This window comes from Pongo abelii, chromosome 8 (assembly GCF_028885655.2).
Source record: "Pongo abelii isolate AG06213 chromosome 8, NHGRI_mPonAbe1-v2.0_pri, whole genome shotgun sequence".
NCBI classification, from domain to species: Eukaryota; Metazoa; Chordata; class Mammalia; order Primates; family Hominidae; genus Pongo; species Pongo abelii.
The window spans coordinates 35,744,314-35,762,546 of NC_071993.2; the positions used below are offsets into that span (position 1 = coordinate 35,744,314).

The 18,233-nt window shown below is 42.1% G+C and overlaps 1 protein-coding gene across 14 annotated transcripts in view; it reads right to left on the reverse strand.

The window, feature by feature from the left end:
- The window catches only part of CUL2 (cullin 2), a 123,545-nt gene that overhangs the window by 102,459 nt on the left and 2,853 nt on the right, over positions 1-18,233 (reverse strand). For 4 of the 14 annotated variants that reach the window (XM_054521737.2, XM_054521734.2, XM_054521731.2 and 1 more), the window contains exons 2-3: positions 14,305-14,399; positions 13,880-13,936 (exon numbers count right to left, since the gene is read on the reverse strand). The exons of 4 other annotated variants lie outside the window; for them this stretch is intronic. The gene's annotated coding sequence lies outside the window, so the exon portion shown is untranslated. Of the gene's footprint in view, positions 1-406; positions 496-3,908; positions 4,007-13,879; positions 13,937-14,304; positions 14,400-18,233 lie in introns of those variants that run through there. 6 more of the 14 variants (XM_054521739.2, XM_054521740.2, XM_054521729.2 and 3 more) reach the window with 4 other exon arrangements.

Sequence of the window (18,233 nt, forward strand, 5' to 3'; positions counted from 1 at the left end):
CTAAAAGCCATGAACCTGGCTCCTGAAAGAGGCAATCTCCTGGGAAAAAAAAAAAAAAAAAAAGTCAACAAACATCGATAAACTTTAGGAGAAAAACACACAGCAAATGACATATTGGTATGATGACAATGTACTTTACACATAGATAGCTAGGAAGGATGAGAACAGCATATATTTCCAACAATCACTGAAGTAACAGATAAAAATTTAGAGGGTTGGAGATTAAACAAAAATGTGTAGGTGCTATAGAAAAAATGCGTTCCCCCAAAATTCGTATGTTGAAACCTAATCCCCAATATGATGGTTTTTGTAGTACAGGGCTTTGGGAAGTGTTATGTCATCAGGGTGGAGGCCTTCTGAATGGGATTAGTGTCTTTACAAAAGAGTTCCCAGAGAGCTCCCTCACTTCTTCGGTCATGTGAGGACACAGCAAGAGGACGACCATCTGTGATCCACAGAGGGGCCTTCACCAGACACACCTTGATCTTGGACTTAGCCTCCTATAAAAAATAAATGTGTTGTTTATTTTTTTTGTTTTTTTTTTTTTTGAGACGGAGTCTCACTCTAGCCCAGGCTGGAGTGCAGTGGCGCGATCTCAGGTCACTGCAAGCTCCGCCTCTCAGGTTTATGCCACTCTCCTGCCTCAGCGTCCCGAGTAGCTGTGACTACAGGCGCCAGCCACCACGCCTGGCTAATTTTTTTTTTTTTTTTTAGAGATGAGGTTTCACTGTGTTAGCCAGAATTGTCTCCATCTCCTGACCTCATGATCTGCCCGCCTCGGCCTCCCAAAGTGCTGGGATTACAGGCGTGAGCCACCATACCGGGCCAAATGTTTGTTGTTTATAAGCCACCCAGTCTATGGCATTTTGTTATGGCAGCCCAAGTGGAAAGATAGTGGGTCTGATGTTATTATAACTCCTGTTAGAAAAAGGATAAATTAAGTCTACATTGCCCTTACCTGGTTTTGAAAGCAGAGTGGTTATGATCTGAAAAAGGATTACAGGTGATGACTTTGAAAGTAGGCTGAAGGCTAAGATTTTAAAGAAAAGGGCAGTTTACTTTATGACAGTGTGTCTGATGTTATCATTATAACTCCTGTTAGCAATAAGGAAAAAGGATAAATTATGTCTGCATTGCCTTTACCTGGTTTTGAAAGCAGAGTGGTTATGATCTGAAAAAGGATTATAGGCAGTGGCTTTGAAAGTAGGCTGAAGGTCAAGATTTTAGAGAAAAGGGCAGTTTATTACTTCAAGTATTTTTCATAATTGTCAATAAACAAATATACATAAAATACCTCCAAAAAGATACATGCCTAAGTGTTGCCTCTGGGGAGAACTGGAGAAGTAGGGACACAGAAATGTGTCCTTTAGGTTGTTGTATCTTTAATGTCATGTGAATTTTGTGCCATGTTTATGTATCATCAATTTAACACTTATTAATTTTAAAAAGTAGAAGACTTGGGCCTGGCGTGGTGGCTCATGCCTGTAATCCCAGCACTTAGGGAGGCCAAGGAGGGCGAATCATGAGGTCAAGAGATGGAGACCATCCTGGCTAACACGGTGAAACCCTGCCTCTACTAAAAATACAAAAAATTAGCCAGGCGTGGTGGCGGGCACTTGTAGTCCCAGCAACTCTGGAGGCTGAGGCAGGAGAATGGCATGAACCTGGGAGGAGGAGCTTGCAGTGAGCCAAGATCACGCCACTGCACTCCAGCCTGGGCAACAGAGTGAGACTCCATCTCAAAAAAAAAAAAAAAAAAAGTAGAAGACCTGGTTCCTACTCTTCCTAAGTTAATTGCTCCTTTTCTGTGGACTTGTACTCTCTGGGATTATTGCTAATGTGGCACTTATCTGAATTCATTGCAATTATTTAGGCAAGGGAAGAGTTTGTGAGATTTTCATGTTGGAAAAATAACATCTTTGCCTTTTGTGAATGGAGAATGGATTAACAAGAGGCCAGAATGGATGCAGGATGATCAGTTAAGAGGCTATTGCACCTGCCTAAGTGAGAAGTGACAGTAGTTTGGGCCAGGCACGGTGGCTCATGCCTGTAATCCCAGAACTCTGGGCTAAGGTGGGAGGACTGCTTGAGCCCAAGAGCTCCAGACCAGCCTGGGCGACATGATGAGATCCTGTCTCTTCAAAAAAATAGAAAAAATTAGTAGGGTGTTGTGGTGTGTGCCTGTAGTTCCAGCTACTTGGGAGGCTAAGGTGGGAGGATCACCTGAGCCCAGGAGGTCGAGGCTGCAGTGAGCCAAGATCACACCATTGTACTCTAGCCTGGGCGACAGTTAGACCCTGACTCAAACAAAAAAAAAGAAAAAAGAAAAAAAAACACAGTTATTTGGACTAGAATAGTGGTGGGAAAGATAGGGAGAAATGAAAAAATTGGGAGATATTTAAATGTCTTTGATATTGGAATTGAGGTAGGAGGAAGTTATCAAAGATGACACCTGTTTCCAGACTTGGGAATGTATTAGCTATCTATTGCTGTGCATGGATTCTTTGGGTCAGATTTGGGAGTGGCTTAGCTGAACAGTTCTTTTTCAGGGTTTCTCATGAGATTTCAGTCAAAGTATTGGCCTGGGCTACAGCCATCTGAAGGCCTGACTGTGGCTGGGGGATCCTGCTACCAAACCCACTCACATTACTGTTGGCAGGAGACCTCATTTCCATGCAATCCCTGTGGACCTCTCCATGGGACTTCCTGGATCTCCTCATAAATTGTTAGCTGTCACACAGAAATCTGATGTTTGCTGAATTAATGTTTTTTAAAAACCTAGCCATTTCTTCTAGGGACAGTGGCTCATGCCTGTAATCCCAGCACTTTGGGAGGCCGAAATGGGCAGACCACCTGTGCTCAGGAGTTGGAGAACAGCCTGGGCAGGATGGCAAAACTCTATCTCTACAAAAAATGCAAAAGTTAGCCAGGTGTGGTGGTGCACGCCTATAGTTCCAGCTACTTGGGAGGCTGAAGTAAGAGGATTGGTTGAGCCTGGAGGTCGAGGCTCCAGTGAGCCATGTTTGCACCTAGCAGAAATGGTTAGGTTTTTAAGAAACATTTAAAAAATGTTTAGCCTGGGTGACAGAGTGAGACCCTGTCTCAAAAACAAAACAAAACACAACAAAAAACCTGACCATCATTTCAACCAGGCAGAATTATACATTTATGCATCCATCAATCTTTCATTCCTTGATTGATTACATCATTATCTCATATATATTATGTGCCATGCAATGTTCTAGGTGCTGGGCACAATATTTGTAGGGTCCTTTTCTTAATAAACTTACATTCCAGTGAGCAGAGACAGATAAAAATCAGGTAAATGAATGACAAAGATAATTTTGTCTAGTAATTAATACTGTAAAGAAAAACAGTATAATTGAATAAAGTGATGGGGAATACTACATTAGCTAAGGCCATTAGGCAAGGATTTTCTGAGGTGACATTTGCGTTTACATGGCAAGGAGAGGCCAGCCCCACAAACATTTGCAGAACAAGATTTCCAGACAGTGGGAGCAGCAAGTGAAAAAACCTGAAGGATGGTTGAGTTAGGTGTGTTTGTGAAATAAAATGAAAGCCAGTGTGATCAATGCATAATGAAAAGGAAGACCAAAGCCAAATCTTGTAGGACTTTATCAACTTTGATAGAGAAGCTTGATTTTATTTCAACCACATGGAAGTCACTGGAGGTTTTTAAGCATGAATAATGATATAATCTGGTTTGCCATAATTAAAATATCCATAGTGGGCCAGGCATGGTGGCTCACACCTGTAATCTCAGAACTTTGGAAGGCTGAGGCAGGAGGATTGCTTCAGGCCAGGAGTTCAAGAGCAGCCTGGGCAACATAGTGAGACCCTATCTCTAGAAAGTAATCGAAAAATTAGCTGGGTGTGGTGGTGCACACCTGTGGTCTCAGCTACTCGGGAGGCTGAGTTAGGAGGATCGCTTGAGCCTAGGAGGTCAAGGCTGCAGTGAGCCTGATTGTGCCATTGCAACACAGCAAGATTCTGTCTCAGAAACAAAACAAAACAACAAATGAAATAGCCATACTGCTATAGGAACAAGGAGGTATAATTGTTTGCTAGGGCTGCTATAACAAAATGCCACAGACTGGGTGGATTAAAGAATATAAATTTATCCAGGCGCAGTGGCTCATGCCTATAATCCCAGCATTTTGGGAGGCCAAGGCAGGTGAATCACTTGAGGTCAGGAATTCGAGACCAGCCTGGCCAACATGGTGAAACCTTTCTCTACCAAAAAATACAAAAATTAGCTGGGTGTGGTGGCACATGCCTATAGTCCCAGATACTCTGGAGTCTGAGATGGAAGAATTGATTGTACCTGGGAGGTGGAGGTTGCAGTGAGCTAAGATCACACCACTGCACTCCAGCCTGGGTGACAAAGTGAGACCCTGTCTAAAAAAATAAAATAAAATAAAATAAACAGAAATTAATTTTGTCACAGTTCTGGAGGCTGGGAGTCCAAGATCAAGATGCTGGTAGGGTTGGTTTCCTCTGAGGGCCTAAGGGAGGAGTCTGTTGCAGGCCTCTCTCCTTGGCTTGCAGATTGCCACCCTCTTGGTTGCTGCCTCTTCACATATTTGTCTCTGTGTGCATGCATCCCTCGTATCCCCCTCTTACAATTACACCAGTCATATGGGATTAAGGTCCTTCCCCAATGGCCTTATTTTAACTTAATCATCTCTTTAATGACCTAATCGCCGGATATGGTTACATTCTGAGGTACTAGAGGTTGAGACTTAGACAAGTGAATTTGGGGGAGACACATAACAGCCCATAACAGAAGTCAAGAATGGTAGCAGCAAGATCAGTTAGGATACTACTGCAGTATCTTAGCAAAGAGATGCCAGTGGCTTGGATTGGGATTTTTAGATTAGGAGTGGTTGGATTAGATAATTATTTTAAAGGTAGCATGCATGGGTTTGCTACTTCTAAGTGCTAAAAAGAAATGACTCAGGGATTATCATCAGTTTTTGGCCTGAGCAACTTGGTTGCCATTTGCTGAAACAGAGAAAATGGAGAAGCAAGTTTACAGGGAGAACAAGAATTATGAGATTAAATGATTCTCTAAGAATCACTCTTCTCTTATGAGAAGATTTTTTTTTTTTTTTTTTTGATTCGGGTTCTGGCTCTGTTGCCCAGCTGGAGTGCAGTGGTTCAATTGTGGCTCACTGCAGCCTCAAACTCCTGGGCTCAAGTAATTCTCCTGTCCTAGCTTCCCAAGTAGTTGGAACTACAGGTGTGCACCACCACGCCTAACTAAGATTTTCTATTCATACTTTTTATGGAGATGGAGTCTCACTGTGTTGCCCAGGCTGGTCTCAAACTCCTGGCCTCAAGCTATCCTCTGCCTTGGTCTCCCAAAATGCTGGGATTACAGGTGTAAGCCATTGCACCCAGCCAATAATTCTAATTTGAACATATTATGTCTAAAACATATCAGACATTCAGGCCAGGCGCGGTGGCTCACGCCTGTAATACCAACACTTTGGGATGCCGAGATGGGCGGATCACTTGAGGTCAGGAGTTCAAGACCAGCCTGGCCAACATGGTGAAAACTGGTCTCTACTAAAAGTGAAAAAATTAGCTGGGTGTGGTGTGGCACGTGCCTGTAATCCCAGCTACCAGGGAGGCTGAGGCAGGAGACTCACTTGACTCTGGGAGGCAGAGGTTGCAGTGAGCTGAGATCGCATCATTGCACTCCAGCCTGATATATTGCTATTAATTTCCAAAAAACTTTTTATGGTCTTTGATTCAATTCCTGCACAGTACAAACTCATAGCCTACTGTCCAGAGATTGGGAGTGTGGTAGAAGAGGAGTCACTGCTCAACTGTACAAGGGTCTATGTGTAGAGAAGAACCTGAAGGCCTCATTACTCCTTGTACAAACTCACAACCAAATCCTATTTCAGCTCCTATTTTCTGGTACCTACTTTTCCTAGGACTCTTAAAAGTTCTTCAAAGTAAATCAAATTGCTTCTCACTGGTCTTCCCTTCTGCATCCTATGTCTACTATTAACTATCATTCTTTCAGTCTTACAAAAATTTGTTGAACTCTCATCTGCTGGAACTCTGCTTTCAGTGAAGATGGAAAGATCAGAACTGGATTTATCCTTCTGCCTAAAACAACTAGAAAACCAGACAGAGTACATAAAACAATGGTTTTCAGATGGTAGATAATGGGCAGTGCAGGACTGTGATCCCCGAGCAAAGGGAAAACACAGGTGACTCCTACAATTGAGCCAGCTTACTGTCTGGAGGCAGTTTTCAGGCTCTAGTGCAGGTAAAGGGAACCCAGACAGAGCATGGCTCTCTGGCTAAGTTGAGGAGATAGATACCAGAGTTCACAGAGGCCACTAGAATTTTCAGGACAGACTGCAAAAGAAGATAGAGCTCTATAGAAAGAGGTCTAGAGACCTGGAAAATGAGTTTCCTCAAGTCTATGGCTGAGTTTTGGGCTGTGCATGCACGAGAAGAACATGACTGGGGCCAGAGAAATAATCTCTGGAAAGGAGTAGACAGAAAAAAATCCTAGACCTCACACAGGGCTGGAAATAAATTATTCATGTTCTCAAAAGTCACAGTATTATACAGGGCATGAGGCAAAATCTTCCAAAGGTTGTTGCCTGAGTTGTGAAATCAAAATAGATCAAGATTAAAGGCCGTTCTTTACTTACACCAATAATCTTAAAATAAAATTTTAAAACGATCTAACTGATTTCAAGTACTTAAGTGCACACTATATAAAAGAATTCAGGCCAGGCGTGGTGGCTCACGTCTGTAATCCCAGTACTTCGGGAGGCCAAGGCGGGCAGATCACAAGGTCAGGAGATGGAGACCATCCTGGCCAACATGGTGAAACCCAGTCTCTACTAAAAATACAAAAATTGGTTGGGTGTGGTGGCCCGCGTGTGTAATCTCAGCTACTCTGGAGGTTGAGGCAGGAGAATGGCTTGAATCCAGGAGGTGGAGATTGCAGTGAGCTGAGATCGAGCCACTGCACTCAAGCCTGGAGACAGAGCAAGACTCCATCTCAAAAAAAAAAAAAAAAAAAAAAAAAGAATTCAGCGGCCAGGTGCAGTGGCTCACTTCTGTAATCCCAGCACTTTGGGAGCCCGAGGTGGGTGGATCACCTGAAGTCAGGAGTTCGAGACCAGCCTGGCCAACATGGTGAAATCCTGTCTCTACTAAAAATACAAAAAAATTAGCCAGGCGTAGTGGTATGCGCCTGTAATCCCAGCTACTCGGGAGGCTGGGGCAGTAGAATTGCTTGAACCTGGGAGGTGGAGGTTGCAGTGAGCTGATATCACGTTACCGCACTCCAGCCTGGGCGACAAGAGCGAGATTCCGCCTCAAAAAAAAAAAAAGAATTCCACAAGATCCAGTAACTAGCAATGTGAAATTCACAACACCTGGCATCTGCAAAAAATTACCAAGAATGCAAAGAAACAACAAAATATAATTCATAATCCGGAGAAAAATAGAAAAATCAATCAATAGGAACAAACTCAGAAATAATAGATATGATGAATCTAGCAGACAAGTTTTTCTTTTTTTTTGAGACGGAGTTTTGCTCTGTCAACCCAGGCTGGAATGCAGTGGCATGATCTCAGCTCGCTGCAACCTCTCCCTCCCAGGTTCAAGTGATTCTCCTGCATCAGGCTCCTGAGAAGCTGGGATTACAGGCGCCCACCACACCCAGCTAATTTTTGTATTTTTTGTTATTTTTTTAAATTATTATTATTATTATTTTTATTTATTTTTTGAGACAGAGTCTCACTCTGTCGCTCAGACTGGAGTGCAGTGGCATGATCTCGGCTCGCTGCAAGCTCCATCTCCTGGGTTCACACCATTCTCCTGCCTCAGCCTCCCGAGTAGCTGGGACTACAGGTGCCTGCCACCACACCCAGCTAATTTTTGTGTGTTTTTTTTTGTATTTTTAGTAGAGACGGGGTTTCACTGTGTTAGCCAAGATGGTCTCCATCTCCTGACCTCGTGATCCACCCCCCTCGGCCTCCTAAAGTGCTGGGATTACAAGTGTGAGCCACCGCGCCTGGCCCCGTACTTCTTTTTTTCTCTTTTAGTAGAGACAGCATTTCCCCATGTTGGCCAGGCTAGTCTGGAACTCCTGACCTCAAGTGATTCTCCCTACCTCGGCCTCCTAAAGTGCTGGGATTACAGGTGTGAGGCACTGCCCCCAGCTGCATTCAAGTGTTTCTGTTGTTGTTTTTTGTTTTTCTGAGACAGAGTCTTGCTCTTGTCACCCAGGCTGGAGTGCTATGGCACAATCTCAGCTTACTGAAACTTCTGCCTCCCAGGTTCCAGCGATTCTCGTGCCTCAGCCTCCTGAGTAGCTGGGATTACAGGCGCCCACCACCACACCTGGCTAATTTTTGTATTTTTAGTAGAGACAGGGTTTCGCTATGTTGGTCAGGCTGGTCTTGAACTCCTGACCTCATGATCTGTCCGCCTCGGCCTCCCAAAGTTCTGGGATTACAGGCGTGAGCCACCGCACCTGGCCCACAGACAAGTTTTTAAAAATAGATTTTATAAATACACGCTATATGTTCACAAAAGTAGAGGAAAACAGCATGGTGAGGAGAGAGAAAATATTTTTAAAGTCCCAAATAGAACTTCCAGAAATGAAAATGCAACGTCTGAAATAAAAAAATACATTGGATGGAATTTAAAGAAGATCAGATGCTGCAGAAGAAAACATCAATGAATTTGATGACACCGATATAGAAACTATCTAAAATGGAGCACAAAGAGGCTGGGTGCAGTGGCTCAAGCCTGTAATCCCAGCACTTTGGGAGGCCCAGGTGGGCAGATCACCTGAGGTCAGAAGTTCGAGACCAGCCTGGCCGATATGGCAAAACCCCATCTCTACTAAAAATACAAAAATTAGCTGAGTGTGATGATGTGCGCCTTTAATCCCAGCTACTCGGGAGGCTGAGGCAGGAGAATTGCTTGAACCCAGGAGGCAGGAGATTCTCTTGAACCCAGGAAGCAGAGGTTGCAGTGAGCCGAGGTCATGCTACTGCTTGCCAGCCTGGGCAACACAGCAAGATTCTGTCTAAAAAATAAAATAAAAATAAAATGGAGCACAAAGAGAAAACAAGGCCAGGTGCAGTGGATCACGCCTGTAATCCCAGCACTTTGGGAGGCGGAGGCGGGCGGATTGTGAGGTTAGGAATTCAAGACCAGCCTGGCAAACATAGTGAAACCCCGTCTCTACTAAAACACAAAAATTTGGCCAGGCATGCTGGCGGGCGCCTGTAATCCCAGCTACTCGGGAGGCTGAGGCAGGAAAATCGCTTGAACCTGGGAGGCGGAGGTTGCAGTGAGCTGAGGTCGCGCCACTACACTGTAGCCTGGGTGACAGAGCAATACTCCATCCCAAAAGAAAATATTAACAAGGGAGATAAATTAATTAATCTAAATGTTGGTTCTGGCTGGGTGTGGTGGCTCACACCTGTAATCTCAGCACTTTGGGAGGCCAAGGCATGAGGATCACTTGAGCCCAGGAGTTTGAGACCTGCCTGGGCAACATAGTGACACCCCCGTCACTACAAAAAAATACAAAAATTAGCTGGGTGTGGCACACACTTGTAGTTCTAGCTACTAGGGGGACTGAGGCAGAAGGATGGGTTGAACCTGGGAGGTTGAGGCTGTAGTGAGCCGAGATTGCACTACTGCACTCCAGCCTGCATGACAAAGTGAGACCTGGTCTCAAAAAATATAATAAAATAATAAATAAATGTTGATTCTTTGAACAGAGCAATAAAATTGATAAAAACTGAAACAGAGAAAAAGATAAAAATTACCAAGATTTGGCTTGAAAGATGATATCACTACAGATCTGATAGACATTAAAGCATAAAAAAAAATATTACGGGCCAGGCACAGTGGTTCACACCTGTCCCAGCACTTTGGGAGGCCGAGGTAGGCAGATAACCTGAGGTCAGGAGTTTGAGACTAGGCTGGCCAACATGGTGAAACTCCGTCTCTACTAAAAATACAAAAATTAGCCAGGTGTGGTGGCAGGCGCCTGTAATCCCAGCTACTCTGGAGGCTGAGGCACAAGAATTCCTTGAACCTGGGAGATGGAGGTTGTGTAGCAAGCTGAGATCGTGCCACTGCACTCCAGCCTGGGCGACGGAGCCAGACTCCATCTAAAAAAAAAAAATTATGAACAATTTTATGACAACAAATTTGACAATGGAGACAAAATAGAGAAATTCTCTGAAACGCATAAACTACAAAACTTACTCTTTTTGAGTAAGAAATAGATAAGCTGAAAAGATCTATATCTATTGTTTCTCTCTGATGATGTTTAATTTCACAGTAATGTACCCAGCTGTGGCTTTTTTTTTGTGATCTCGTTTAACCCTCTTTGAATCCTTTCAATCTGAAATTTTCCTTATTTATGATGTAAGAATATGACTTTTGGGGTATTTAAAAAACAGTATGTCAAGTATTTAGTAAATGTCCAGTACTCAGTAAATATTAGATGCTCTGGCTGGGCATGGTGGCTCAAGCCTGTAATCCCAGCACTTTGGGAGGCCAAGGCAGGCGGATCACAAGGTCAAGAGATTGAGACCATCCTGGTGAAACCCCATCTCTACTAAAAATACAACAAATTAGCTGGGCGTGGTGGCACATGCCTGTAGTCCCAGCTACTCGGGAGGCTGAGGTGGGAGAATCGCTTAAACCTGGGAGGTAGAGGTTGCAGTGAGTCGAGACTGTGCCACTGCACTCCAGCCTGGGCGACAGGGCGAGACGCCGTCTCAAAAAAAAAAAAAAAAAAAAAAAAAAAAGTTAGCCAGGGCTGATTTCCAGCTTGTTTTGGATGTAAATATCCAGAAGAGACATTTCTTCCACCCTTACAATAAAAAAAAGGTAAACTTCCTTCAAATTACCAAGTATTTTTTAATTTATCAAAGAGTTGAGTTCCCAGAACAAAAAACTGGTCCAAAATCTAAGAAGCAACAGATGCCTGCAGGAAGAGTAGGGCACTAGCTTACTTGGGACAGACACAACCAGATACTGGTATAAGTTTAGCTAGAAGAATTGCGGAATTCATGAAGGCTGGTGTGGACTGGCAGAGCACTCAACTCTGTTGCTCAGGCTGGAGTGCAGTGGTATGATCTTGGCTCACTGCAGCGGTATGATCTTGGCTCACTGCAGCCTAGTCTATCTCACGGGCTCAATCCTCCCACCTCAGCTCTCGAGTATTGGGACTATAGATGAGTACCACCATGCCTGGCATTTTATTTTTTGTAGAGACGAGGTCTCACTATGTTTCCCAGTCTGGTCTTGAACTCCTGGGCTCAAGCAATTCTCCTGCCTCAGCCTCACAAAGTGTTGGAATTACAGGTGTGAGTCACTGCAACTAGCTTTTTTTTTTTTTTTTAAACTGCTCTAAAAGGCAACTATCAAAAGCAAAAATAGCACAAGTATTGTATGTTTACAGCATTTGTAAAAGTGAAATGTATGGCAACACTGGCACAATGAATAGAAGAGTTGGGAATATACTGTTTTAAAGTCCTTCTGCTACATGTGAAGTGGTATGTTACTGGAGGTTCCTATTATGTGGAACCTATTTGAGTGGACCATTCCATGAAAGTTGTAGGCATGGAAGAATAAAAGTGTTACAGAAATATGTGACCTTGAATTCTAAAATTACACTGCATTACATGTATTTTTATAACAAGTATGCTCTTATGCTTTAAAAAGCTGTCTTTGTTTCCTTAATAGACTTGATTTTTTTTTCAAAACAATTTTAGGTGCACAGCAAAATCGAGCAGAAAGTACACAGTTCCTATCATCCCCTCCCCCATATATGCACAGCCTCTCTATCAACATCCTGCACCAGCATGTTCTATTTGTTAGAACTGATGAACCTACATTGACACATCATAATCATCCAAAGTGCATACATTAGGCTTCATTCTCGGTGATGTACATTCAATGGGTTTTGACAAATGTGTAATAGCATGCATCCACCATTATAGTATCATGCAGAATAGTTTCACTGCCCTAAAAGTCCTGTGCACTCCCCTTGGTCATTCTAAATTTTCATTCCTCCGAAGCTAGAAATCCCAAAGTTAGAGTTGGCCTTTTTCATTCTAAAGTATGTCTTCAATTCTGGGAAATTCTCAGCAATAATTCTTTCACATGTTCTTTTTTTCCCCCTCTGGAATTTCTATTAGAAAAATATTTATGCTTCTACCTTCCACATTTCTTAACTCTCCTTTCATGCTTTCCATTTCTTAGTTCCTTCCTTGCTCTAATCTTCCAGTTCATGAGTGAACTGTCCAGCTATATTCAACCCATTCATTGAGTTATTTCATTAATATTTGTCAACATCCAATTCACAAATGCTTGTTTGTGCTTTGTGTTTCCAATATTCTCCCTTCTTTCTCTGAAGCTCTATTAAGCTTATTTTCAATTCTTATTGTCTGATCCATTCACTTGACTTTCTCTGGTATAGCTAGTTCTATGTAACGTTTTAGTAGTTCTCATGGTCCTCAGATGTTTCATGATTTTCCTCTGTGCTCATACTTATTTCTTGGGACAATCAGCTGCCTTGGCTATCATGTCTACCTGAGGGAAAGGGAGAAAAGCCTCAGTGTTGGTTTGTGCTGCTCCACAAGAGTTTAGGACTTGGGAAAAAGGTGTATCTCATGTCAAAGTGCTTCCAGGATAATGATCCAGTTAAAGCATTCCCTGTTTTCCCATTTCAGGCATGTCCAGATCATTTCACAATTCCTCTACTCCAGCCACTGCTACTGATGGAGAGTTAAAGGGAAAGAATAGGGGGACAATGGGGTCCCCAGGCACAGGCTGGCCAATCCACACTGACATACCACACTTCCAAATGTCTTGGCTGGTTCTTTTTTTCTGACCTACTCCTTAAAGGTTGATGTTTTCCAATGCTCCTTGCATGTTCCTTTTATCTAACATTGGATGGAGTCTCTCTGGCTCACATTTTCTTCACCTACACATAGCAGCTGAACAAATAACATTCAAAGTTTGTTAAATAATTGTGTAATTGGGAAATTCAAGGGACATTTTCAGCCACATTCTCAATCTTGGAGGAGGTAAGGCTCAGTTTCAGCTTTAAAGTACCTGTTTTTATTGGTTCAGTTATTTTATCTTAAAAAGGAGGTAAATACTAAACAAAGTTAGAAAAAGAATTCTAAAGGTCCAACTCTCTATTTCTGTGGATCTCCATTTGCACTGTGGAGTTGCTTGAGCCATATAATTTTACCATGTTTAGTCTCAGGTGGATGTCAGTTAATATTAAGTGGGTTATGGACTACTTTTTAGCTCTCTGTGAAAATCAACACACCCAGATTTTAACACAAATATTTTGGTATTCATATATCTAGGCATACTATAATTTTTAGGGAGGTTTTAAAATTAATTTTATTTATTTATTTATTTATTTATTTATTTATTTATTTATTTATAGAGACAGGGTCTCACTCCGTTATCCAGGTTACAGTCCAGTGGTGCAAACTCCTAGACCCAAGGGATCCTCCTGCCTCAGCCTTCCGCCTAGCTGGGACTACAGGCATGCTACCACGTCTGGTTCATTTTTCTTTTTTTTTGGTAAAGATGGGATTTCACTATGTTGCCCAGGCTGATCTCGAACTCCTGGCTCCAAGAAGTCATCCCACTTCAGCCTCCTACCTCAACCTGTGTTGAGATTATAGGCACAGGCCACCTTGCCCAGCTCAGGGAGGTTATTTTTTGAAACTCCTTTCCTCAGTCTATATTGCTCTCCTAAGCCAGTCTGCGGTTACTCTTTTGGCTCCACACATTAATATTTATTTTTTATTCTTACCTTTTCAGAACACGGCAAAAAAACCTTTGGCCCCAATTTCTTTGCACAGCCTACTATCTAGAAAGAGAGAAAACTGATCATCTATGGGGACTGCATGTATTATCAAGCTATGGTATTCAGATTTATTTTATCATCTAAATGATCATTTCCAAATTTTGTATACTAAAAACTCAGATATAGAAGTCCCTGAGTGAATCTGTACACAGAAAGGCTTAGACACAAATACCAAATTAATTGTCATGCCAGGCTGGGCACAGTGGCTCATGCTTATGATTTCAGCTACTAAGGAGGCTGAGTTGGAGGATCGCTTGAGCCTGGGAGGTGGAGGTTGCAGTAAACTGAGACTGCACCACTGCACTCCAGCCTGGGTGATAGAGGGAGACCTTTCTCAATAAATAAATAACATAAAATATAAATTGTCATACCTGGGTGTTGGTATGGCTGGGTTTTCTAGTTTCTATTATAAAAAGGTTACATTTTATTTGAAGAAAACAAAGTATCCACATGATGGCACTACAACCTACAAAATAAGAGGTTGTCAATTTATGAAGACCAAGAACTTGGTAAATTCTACTTAGAGTACTTACCACTCTAAAGTGCTGAAAAGAAATTGCCTAAAGAATGTGCTGAAAAATGGCTGGGCTCATGCCTGTGAATCTCAGCAATTTGAGAGGCCAAGGCAGGCAGATCGCTTGAGTCCAGGAGTTCCAGACCAGCCTGGGTGACATGGTGGAAACCCCCTCTACGAAAAATACAAAAATTAGCCTGGCATGTTGATGCGCACCCGTAGTCCCAGCTACTCGGGCGGCAGCAGTGGGAGGACCACTTGAGCCCAGGAGATTGAGGCTGCAGCGAGCCAAGATCATGCCACTGCAATCCAGCCTGGGCCATAGACTAAGAGATCCTGTCTCAAAAAAACAACAACAAAAAAAGAATGCTGAAAAATAAGGCATTTTATATACAAGGTAATATGGATATAATTCCCTTATGTTTTACAGAGACTTACTGGCTAATCCTTCATATCCCTTTCCAAGTTCATTTTTCCATGATTTATTTAATAACAGTATCTTAGTCCTAATGTGAGCACATGACCATGTTGGGAGCTACTTAATGCATTCCCCATAATGTCATGTCTTCCTATAGGCGATTCTAGGGGGCAATTCAGGAGCTATTAGAGAAACAGTGTCAACTGAGACAAATGCCATCCATGGAGTTTATATTCTGGCCGGAAGATAGGCTTTATTTATTTATTTTTTGGGGATGGAGTCTCACTCACTCTGTCGCCCAGGCTGGAGTGCTGTGGCGCGATCTCAGCTCACTGCAACCCCCGCCTCACAGGCTCAATTGATTCTCCTGCCTCAGCCTCCCAGGTAGCAGGGACTATAGGCACACCACCACGCCTGGCTGATTTTTTGTATTTTTAGTAGAGACGGGGTTTCGCCATGTTGGCCAGGCTGTATGATATGCACTGTATTAAAACCTTTATGTTATTAGCTAATGTATTCTTCTTCACAAACACTTTATGCAGTACTAGGGTCCCTGTTCTACAGCTAAAGAAAACTAGGCTGAGAGAGGGGCTAAGGCCACAGAACAAAAATGTGGCATGGAGCCCTTTTCCAATGTGAAATATATTGACAATAACAATCTTCCTCTTTTCCTCATGCTTTTCTTCTCCCTTAATGAGGCATGGTGACACATGTCTGTAGTTCCAGCTACTTGGCCAGCTGAGGTGGGAGGATTGCTTGAGCCAGGGAGGTCAAGGCTGCAGTGAACCATGATCGCACTACTGTACTCCAGCCTAGGTGACAGAGTAAGACTCTGTCTCAAAAAAATAAATAAAATAAAAATTAGTTTAGTTTAACGACTGCAATCTTATAGTTTTAAATAATTCAGTAGCCTGGGTTTTTATTATAATATCCTTTAGCGATAGTTTACTTTTAAGTAGTTTCCTGAGTACAGAGCACATCAGATTTAGAGGTTTAAGTTTACCAAACTTAAAAACCAAAAGCACGTAAACACACATACAAAATGGTATTTCCCATGTTGGAACACAGAACTGTTAACTCTCTAATAGAATGAAACATTTTTTGCCAAATGGCAAATCGAAGACATAATAAATCAAGCACATATTATACTAACTTGTTTTTACCTTTCTCAAATATTTAAATTGGGCACACTATCTTTGTAAGTCTCAAATCCTAAAGTTTGAATAGAAAGAGCCTGCGTAGAAATGCTTTTAAGGTGAATCGATTTTCTAGTTTTTCTCTGTATTAAATTAGTAAAATAAACAAAATAGGATAGTCATTTGAAAAATGCTAAATCTTGAGATCTGTGGTCTAGTGGAAAGAGCACAGGGTTAAAAGTCACAAGTTCAAGGTTCTAGTCCTAATATTACTATTTACTAGCCAAAGGACGTTTTGAAACCTCTCAGCCTCTACTTTCTAATTTATAAAACAAAGGGGTTTATTTTGACTTCTAAGTTCTCAGATTTCACACAAGTCAACAAACTTGGCCAAGTCATAAAATAATAATTGTAGCTTACATTTATTTAATGCTTATTTTGTGCCAGGCACAATGTTCTATATCCTTTACATGCATTAATTTAATTCATGTAACTTGTGAGGCAGGTAGTAATAATATCCTTATTTTATTTTATTTATTTTTTTGAGATAGAGTCTTGCTCCATTGCCCAGGCTGGAGTGCAGTGGCACTATCTTGGCTCACTGCAACCTCTACCCCCTGGGTTCAAGTGGTTCTCATGCCTCGGGCTCCTAAGTAGCTGGGATTACAGGCATGCGCCACCATGCCCAGCTAATTTTTGTATTTTTAGTAGAGATGGGGTTTTGCCATATTGGCCAGGCTGTTTGTTCTCAAACTCCTCACCTCAAGTGATCTGCTCACCTCAGCCTCCCAATGTGCTAGAATTATAGGTGTGGGCCACTGTGCCTGGCCAATATCCCCATTTTAGAGAACCCATCTATATAAAAAAATTTTAAAAATTAGCCAGGCTTGGTGGTGCACACCTGTAGTCCTAGCTACTCAGGAGGCTGAGGTGGGAGGATTGCTTGAGCCTGGGAGGTCAAGACTGCAGTGAGCTGTGACGGCACCACTGCACTCCAGCCAGGGTGACAGAGTGAGATCCTATCTACAAACAAGCAAAACATAACAAAAAACAAAACAAAGCAAGCCTTCATGCCAAACTTAGTTGCACTCTGTTAGCTAATAACATCTCACTGGTGTTTTTGCTTCAATTAAAATGTCATTTATTTTTAAAATATATAAAGCATTCTTGCAGTACACAATTCAAGAGGCCACCAAAGATAATTCACAGTCTCCTTTCACTTCTGTTCCTTAAGTTTCAGTCCCTCCTAGTCACTGTAGATTTTCTAAGAGAAATCACATCACCAGAGCTGTAGCTAAGGAAAATGAATCAGACAGAAATACTTAGGATGAACTATACTGGAAGTACCAGACGGGTAATAGTGGGAATAAAAAAAAAGGGATGTGTGCAAGTTTCTACACGCAAAAGCAACAGGACTTAGCATTTAGCATAGGGCCTGGAACACAGCAGGCACTTCAAAATATTTTCTATGTGGCTCCTGAATGACGTGAGTAGAAGAATGACCAAAATGATTTCAAGGTGTAGAGGCAGGATGACAAGGAGCTGAAAAGTGCCATTAACATTGCTAAAACAACAATAAAAAAAATCAAGATTCAGGTATGAAAGGGGAAGAAGACAAGACATGTAATTTTGAACCTATGAGTTGGAAATGCTCATGGGCCATGTAAGTGAGAACTGTCAGGTGTTTGGAAATATGACCTGGTGCTAATGAATGAAGTTGGAAGCTTTGGGTATAAATTTTAGAATTATCCTTCAAAAAAAATGGGTATGATTAGATAACTAAGGAAAATACTGTTTGAGGACAGTATAGAAGATGATGTCCAAGGACAGAAAATTAGTAACTGTCTACATTAGGGAGACAAAGATGAGTGAAACCATGAGAGCCAAGTATCATGAAAATTCGGGAGGGAGACTATATTAAGAAGGTGGCAGGCTTATGCCTGTAATCCCAACACTTTGGGAAGCCGAGGTGGGAGGATCGCTTTAGACCAGGAATTTGAAGCTGAATGAGCTATGATTGCACCACTGCACTCTAACCTGGGTGACAGAGCGAGACTCTGCCTCTAAGTAAATACATTAAAAAAAGAAGGCAGCAGTCATTGGTAGTATCTGATGAGGCAAATAGGTCAAGTAGAATGAAAAATAAGAAAAAGTGGTCAGATTTAGTAATCAGAAAGGTGACAGATTTAGTAATCATTGCAAGTGCAATGGCTCATGCCTATAATCTCAGCA